This window comes from Poecilia reticulata, linkage group LG2, assembly GCF_000633615.1.
Source record: "Poecilia reticulata strain Guanapo linkage group LG2, Guppy_female_1.0+MT, whole genome shotgun sequence".
Classification (NCBI taxonomy): Eukaryota; Metazoa; Chordata; class Actinopteri; order Cyprinodontiformes; family Poeciliidae; genus Poecilia; species Poecilia reticulata.
In genome coordinates, this window is record NC_024332.1 from 44,166,738 (window position 1) to 44,174,415 (window position 7,678).

Here is a 7,678-nt window from a genome sequence, read left to right on the forward strand (position 1 = left end):
GAACCCTGACAAAAACGTGTTACTTGTCTTTTGCTTTAAGCCAGGGGTGTCAAACTCCAGTCCTCGAGGGCCGGTGTCCTGCAACTTTTAGAAGTGCCTCTGCTGCACCACACCTGAATAGAATAATTAGGTCATTAGCAAGGCTCTGGAGAACTGAGGAGGTAATTAAGCCATTTGATTCAGGTGTTTTGTACCTGTGGCACATCTAAAAACTGCAGGACAGCGGCCCTTCAGGACTGGAGTTTGACATCCCTGCTTTAAGCATTTACTTACTGGAGGATTGTTTGTTAGTGCTGCAGAGCCACAGCTAGCAACTAGCTCCTCACGACTGAACCATTGTTCCAATAATGGTAGGGGGGGACATACCTAATTACTTCTTATTTTGTTTCTGACGTAAATGGCAGATTTAGTTTGTTCTTTGTTTGTTTTGCCTTGTCATATTGATATTATTAAATGCAAATGTTTCTTTAATGATTCTTTTGGGGGGGACAATTCTGGACTTTTCCAATATTGGGGGGGTCCGACGACCCCCGCCGGGATTTACGGCTAAGAGTGTGGTGCTAGAAATGCTGAGGTCAACTGTTCATTTCCCTTACTGGCCAATTCAAATCTAAGGTGTTAAGAACATCAACACACATATACAGTAAAAGGTTCTACTGAGACTTGAACTCAGATCGCTGGATTCAGAGTCCAGAGTGCTAACCATTACACCATAGAACCGCGTTTTAAGTAGAGTATCCTCGATTTCAAAGATGCCTACTATGAAGTCAATTGGCAAATGAACCATCATGAAAGAGGAAGACTCTTGATGTCTCACTACACCCTCTGAGAAGCATAACGTACAAAATCTGTTTTTGTCTGGTTTCCAATCAGAGACCTTTTGCATGTGAAGCTAACGTGATAACCACTACACTACAGAAACTGAACTTCTCTTCTTTGTTTCAGTTTGAGGTTCCAAATTTGAAGATGTCAGATGCAACACATCACGTTTCTACTGAGACTTGAACTCAGATCTCTGGATTCAGAGTCCAGAGTGCTAACCATTACACCATAGAACCTCCAGGTGGCAGTTTCAAAATCAAACATTTCATATATTGATTTTGAAAAACATAGGAATATGAACACTCAAATCTTAATTGTGGTAAAATCATGTAAGTTCTTCTTAATTTAATGGAAACTCAACAGTTTGTAGGTTAGCTCAGCAGGTTGGAGCGCGGTGCTGGTAACACTGAGGTCCTCTGTGTCTCTGTTGCTCCTCCTAAGCTGCTAACACTGCAGCAATCTCTCTTACTGAGCATGCATGAGGTGGCATTGGAAAGGAGAACTCCCTTTAAACAGGAACAATCCTGCAGCAGAACCTCGCTGGATTTCAGGAGTCAGTGCAGAAACACAAACACTGGTCCAGAGGTGCAGTGGAACCCCGTCTATGCAGTGCAGTTTTCAGATTCAACTATTCACAGATGGTTTTGTAGCATACCTTTAAAGCTGCAAAGTCAAAATACTTTGGGAAAATGTTGCTTAACTTGCCATTGGCTGACAATTGGAAAATCAACAAATGTATTTCCTTTCTTTGGCAGTGACTGACATTAACAACAAGAGCTCCGGTTTGGTGTTTCCTTTTGGAGGTTATGTCCCATTGGGAGCTGATGAAGAAAATGGTGTCTGGTTAGGAGAACTCTCCTTTCTACAAGGAGATCACTGAGATAAACCCAGAATATGCTGAGAGGAACAACATATCTTACTTCTAATCTGGTAATAGCAGGTTAGATGTGTCATTCTGGTCACATCGCAGAATGACCTGGGGAGAGTCACCACAGAGCGAGAAGTCTGAAATTCCCTTTATTTCCATTACTCCATCTTGGATATACAGAGGATAATAAATGGGTGGATTGTGTAGAAGAAAGTAAAATCAAACTTCTGCATCCAGTTCCTGCTTTTTAAAGCCATTGAGTTATTCTGTATTCATTCCACCCTGGAAACACAGCAGCTTTGATAAATCCTTTGAAAACCACAGTTTTTCTGGCATTCATGGTGCATATGTGAAATTTATCTGTCATCTTGCTATCTATCCAGTTTGTGCAAAAACTTACCAGCATTGAAAGAGAGATGATGAAATCATGCTGATGTCTTTTCTTGGACGCCTGCGGTTATTTGAGACGGACATTAAAAAACTTGACTCTGCACAACAACATGACTTCAGACATAAAATGTGTGCTTGGATGACCTGCCTGTGGCTTTTCAGATGATGATGAGGGAGATCAGACAAGAACAACATAATGTTTATGTTCAGCAAGAACGGCCACAGATTTCTCTTTTAAAAGAGCATCAGGTAGCTTCTGCTCTTCTCAGTTCTTCCAAAATGCATCTGACAGATGGATGATGTAAATCATTAGTCAACAGGCTTCCAAACAGACTGCAGTTTTCATATAAGACAAATAGTCTACATGGATTTCAAAGTTTCAAATGTAGTGGAATTTGAAAATGTGAACCATTTTTTGACTAATAAATCAAATCTTTCTGTGTGAGAGCTGCCTTCGCTTTTTTAATGCCACTGTGACTCTGATATTTTAGCAATATATGATTTACTAATCACTTAATCTATGAATTAAATTTTTTTCCATCAACCTTACGAAACCTCATGAAACTAAAAGTGAAACTTGACTACAAGCTTGTTTCGTTATAAACGTTTCTAGTCTTTCTGTGGCTACTTATGGAACATCTGGAAAATGTAGTTGGCCTTTAAAGATATGATAAATATAACACTTGATGCTGATATGACAGCTAAAGGGCTCAGACCGTAGATCAGATATTACATCTGGAACTGGGTTGCTAGTTGTTTAGGTAAAATGTTTTACAACCTCTGCTGTTTTTCCTCTGCTGTCTATCTTGCCTATCCTCCCTCTTTGTTGCTTGATAATAAAAGACAAACAAGCTGTACCCAAAGATCTTCAGAACGCTCTGTGAACGGCTCGGAGGAGCAATTGACAGAGTTTTCTCCTTTTGCAAAAGCTTGGCCATAAAATTCATATACGTTGTCTGTGGTTCTTTTATGTAGGTTCTAGAAAAATACCTATCATACCTGATCCTGACTCAACAGAAAACTGTGAACTCCACACCCTTGATCCCAATTCACAAGCAGACCGGAACAGGAGCATCAAAACTAACTCATGAGATGGATGGTATGAAAGTTGACTTTCAATAAAATCAGAAACAGTGTGACAGATGTTAGAAACTGGAAAATAAACCAAAAAGTGACATCTCTGCCASTAACATCTCACATGTGCTCTGTTGTTTCCCAAACACTCGGCCCACCTTCACGTTTCTATCATCTTTTGTTAGAGCTAACATGGAAAAGAAAATGGTCACTGTGAACTCAGAGGAGGAATATGAGAACCARCAATGATCCCTGGATCCATTCATCTGTCCAGGGTTATAGAGGAGAAAAGCATTACCTTTCTCTGCTCTTTCAAAGTGAAATAAGATAAAATAAAATGAATGTAGGGAGGAGGAAAAATCAGAAACCTTGGCTCAGTCGTATAMATTTCATAGCCTGCTGGTTTTGATGATTGTTATTGCCACAAAAGAGAGTAATGAATGAAAACAAATGAGACTTGCTGGGTTTTTATTATAAGACTGTAATAGTAGAGGTAGATATTCTCACTTTCACTGCAACAATCATTCACTTGATCATTTCTCTTTCCTGTGTTCTCCAGTCCCAAGGCATGCTGAAGTCAACTCAGAACAGGAGAAATACTCAACAAGCTCAAAAATATTAAAAAAGCACACACAAAAAAAAAAAAATTCAACTAAGCGATCAATGCAACTAAAACAACAGATTTATTTGCAGAGGCTTTGCAGTCGTCAGTCAMCATGGGAGACCAAATTTAAAATTTACAAGGAATCCCTCTACACTACCCATAAAGATGAGCAGGTCAAAATCTACTGTTAACTACTAACTAGACCACTATGTTTGGTGTTGTAACATTTTAARCATAATGTGACTGTAATTGTGTAGAACTAGGCCCATAATTTCCAATATTCTTCCCAGAGAGCCTCTTAACTTGGCTTACAAATKAAACCTTACAATAAATCTTAAGCATAAATCAGCTGAGAGCGACTGAACCAGGAGTCGACAGAAATGACGGATGGCTGAACTGTTGCTAGGTGTGTCTTCAGAATAAGGTGTAATAAACCAAACACCCATAGTCTCATTAAACAAACACAAGCCTTCATYTTGTTGCTTATTTGTTTGTATTCACTAAATGAAATTGTAGATTAATTCACACTCATAACATCAAGTTTGACTCATTTCTGTCCAAGTCTTTTTGGGGACTAGATGTTTTCCCACATTCATACAGAGGCTGGCATACATTCATGGTTTCTTCTACACATCCAAAACGTGAATGTTAATTACATAATTTATACRGACCTTATGAATAAGCATGAATGGTTGCCTGTTTAATATCCCTTTGTAATCAACTGCCAGTGGTTATTCTGCCTTTTTGCTGCTGCTAAAGGCTTCAGTGATAAATTTTCCCGTTGTAATTAAAAACAAAGGAAAATAGATGGTTTAATGACATAAAATGAGAAATGTTTGAAAGTTTAAAGGCGTTATCTTCAAAGATCACCMTTTGTACATGAAGGCTTTGCCATAAATATGACACTTTTTATAACATTCAAAGGATTTATGGCAGGAAAAGAAGAAATCACTTCWGTCCACATTACACTGGAGGGTAAAGAAATATTCTTTTTATAAACCTGTAACTTAGTTTTTACTCCACTGGTTTCTCATTTATTTAAATAACTTCAACAGCACAGATTTCTGGAGGTGAAACGTTTCAGGTGCTTCAACATGAACGTCTGAGCAAGATGCTGCAGACAACCATTTGATACAACCCATTAAAACTGCAGTGTGTGTGTTAGACTGCGTTTTCTGTCACAGTGCAACACACACACACACACACACACTCACTGTTGTCAGTAGAAACAAGTGTTTATTTTTATAAAGAACAACCAACCCAGGGAAGCTTTATACTTCAGGGTGTAAAAGGCCAAAGCAGCGACCAAAGAGCCCCGTCTGACTGAAATAAAACACAAAAGGAACAATGTCTCAGCTCCTTATGTATCCACAAAACAGGAGAGGAAGGACTGGAAGAGAAAAACCTCTACCAGCTTCCACTGTGAACAAAACCACCTTCCTTTTAGATGTTCACTTACATTTACTCACACACAAATACTCAGTCCTGCTGCACAAGTGTTCAACAAACGGATGAGTTCACTGCAAATCAAAGTCTGTCGCTTTGAGGCGGAGCTCTTTACACTGCGGCTGATAATCTGCAACATCAGGCAGAGCTGAAACAACAGGGGAGGAAGAGGAGAGCCCCTAGAGGTCAGGGGCGGTAACACCACTGAAATGTAAGGAGCAACATTCCTGCATTGTGGATCAAATGAAGCATCTTMAYTTTTAAATGACRAAAAAATAAATAAAAAATGCACCCATCCAAGTWTTTGATAAAAAGCATATTTAAGGACTGAGTAAATTATCAATCATTTAATATTTAAAAGTTACATAATTAGATGGGCCAAAATGTAAAGTGAAGTGGAAATTGTGATATTTYAAGGCTGAAAATGACAATAATTAATACAAGTAAAATAAAAATAAAAAAAAATCATACAAAGGAAAAAAATCCTAATCAATTTCTTATAATAAAAATCTTACAGAATTTTAATAAAAGCTGCATTTGTGAGTCTGTCTGGTGAATTTTTGTTTTGTTTTAACCAAAGCTTGGCTAAAAGTAAACTAAGTTAAATGTAAGTTGTCTTCCTTTTTCARCARTCCATTTGTTCCTTAATTACASGTTTACATCCCTGCTGTCAGAATTTTAAATTGCTTTTCTTAGGCTGGGAAGCTAAAAAAGAAAAATAAAGATGATCTCCAGTATAAATATAATGGGTGGAACCTGTGAAGCAGAAGCCCTGAAGGTTTGAAACTTTTAACTAAACCAGATTGAACAGCATCAACTCAACTGCATCAGGGATGAAACGGCTGTAACATCTGTACAGCACAACAGCAAATTGGATTTCAGCAAAACCAGAACACAGTGGGTGAATTCAGCTGCTGCTGCYCACAGCTGAACATAAAGCTTTTAGAGGAAACTCGGCTTTATTGCCATCACTAAAGGGAACCGTATCACTGCTGTATAAAAATGACTTCATCATTCCTGTTACATGAAGTTGGCAAGGCAACATCCATCCATCCATTTTCTTTACACCCTTGTCCCTCAGTGGGGTCAGGAGGGTTGCTGGTTCCTCTCCAGCTAATGTTCCGGGCGAGAGGCGGGGTCACCCTGGACAGGTCGCCAGTCTGTTGCAGGGCAACACAACCATGCACACACACTCACACCTAAGGGCAATTTAGAGAGACCAATTAACCTGACAGTCATGTTTTTGACTTTGGGAGGAAACCGGAGTACCTGGAGAAAACCCACCATGCACAGGGAGAACATGGAGACTCCATGCAGAAAGACCGGGGCCGGGAATCAAACCCAGAACCTTCTTGCTGCAAGGCAATAGCTCTACCAACTGTTCCACTGTGCAGCCCCAGCAAGGCAACAGCATTAGAAAAAAAAAATTGGATTGTTTGTTCGTAGCAAAAAATCAAATAAGCAAAATTTGCACCAAAACTATGCAAATGGACAWAGATTTCAGTGTCTCAAGCTGCAAACTCCTGTCACCAAAATGCATTTATTTSTGTTGGATATTTTAGGCTGATTTGTGAATTGGTTATGCTGTTTTGTAGTGATGTGAGCAAAACACCGACATCAGTCCAAGGAGTTACAAAGTTAATCCAAGAGAAAATCATCCAGGATGTGACAAGAAGAACCCAGAACTGCCTTGTTACTGAAATTAGCTAAAATAAAAATGATCTTAAACCTACTTTTCATTTGTGTCTTTGTTTAAAGGACTCAGATGTAACTTCCAGGCCTTTGAATCCTGCATGAAAACTGAACTCTAACGTTGACCGACTGGCTGGACACGGCGTTACGCTTCTCTTCCAACACAGTCTGTCCTGGCAGTCAGAGACACAATGGAGGAAACTAATGGAGACACATGAGTGACTGGAAAAAAAACAGAAAAACTTTTCAATTGTATGAGCCTGGAGGTTTTTTTTATAAACCAGAGTAATCCTCTGAGGCCTTCCTCATCTCTGGACCTTTCAGGAACCGCAGTACATATCGACTGTGCAGTAGCTTTGCAGTTTGATAGCCAATTTGCCGGCGCCTCCCTCATGAGCAGACAGCACTGAAGGTGCCCCAAGTGCCAATTTACAAGTACTTGGAAACGAACACCTACTGAGAAAGAAGAGGGTGAGAAAAAGATAAAAGGCAGAGAGAAAGTTCAGCTTGATCAGCCCAGCTGGGTAAAACCGGCCYGAAGTGAGGAACGGACAGGAACAGAAGCTTCTGTGCCTCCATGTTTATCTGCCTCATCATGTTGAGGAGAAAATAGATTTACAACTCTGACACTTAATGTGAAGTGTAAAGAGAAAAAACAAGGACAGCGTAAAAGAAAARCTAACATGCTGTCAAGTATTTTCATTTTTTCCTATTTGGTAACTTTATTTGAAGGGGGTGAATCAGACTGACATGACACTGTAATAAACATGTCATAACTCCTG

The 7,678-nt window shown here is 39.4% G+C and overlaps 2 non-coding genes across 2 annotated transcripts; both read right to left on the reverse strand.

The window, feature by feature from the left end:
• Positions 1-648: 648 nt before the first annotated feature.
• Positions 649-720, reverse strand: trnaq-cug (transfer RNA glutamine (anticodon CUG)). The gene has a single exon. It is a non-coding gene; the product is annotated as a tRNA-Gln (tRNA).
• A 266-nt stretch (positions 721-986) lies between these two features.
• Positions 987-1,058, reverse strand: trnaq-cug (transfer RNA glutamine (anticodon CUG)). The gene has a single exon. It is a non-coding gene; the product is annotated as a tRNA-Gln (tRNA).
• Between the last annotated feature and the right edge of the window lie 6,620 nt (positions 1,059-7,678).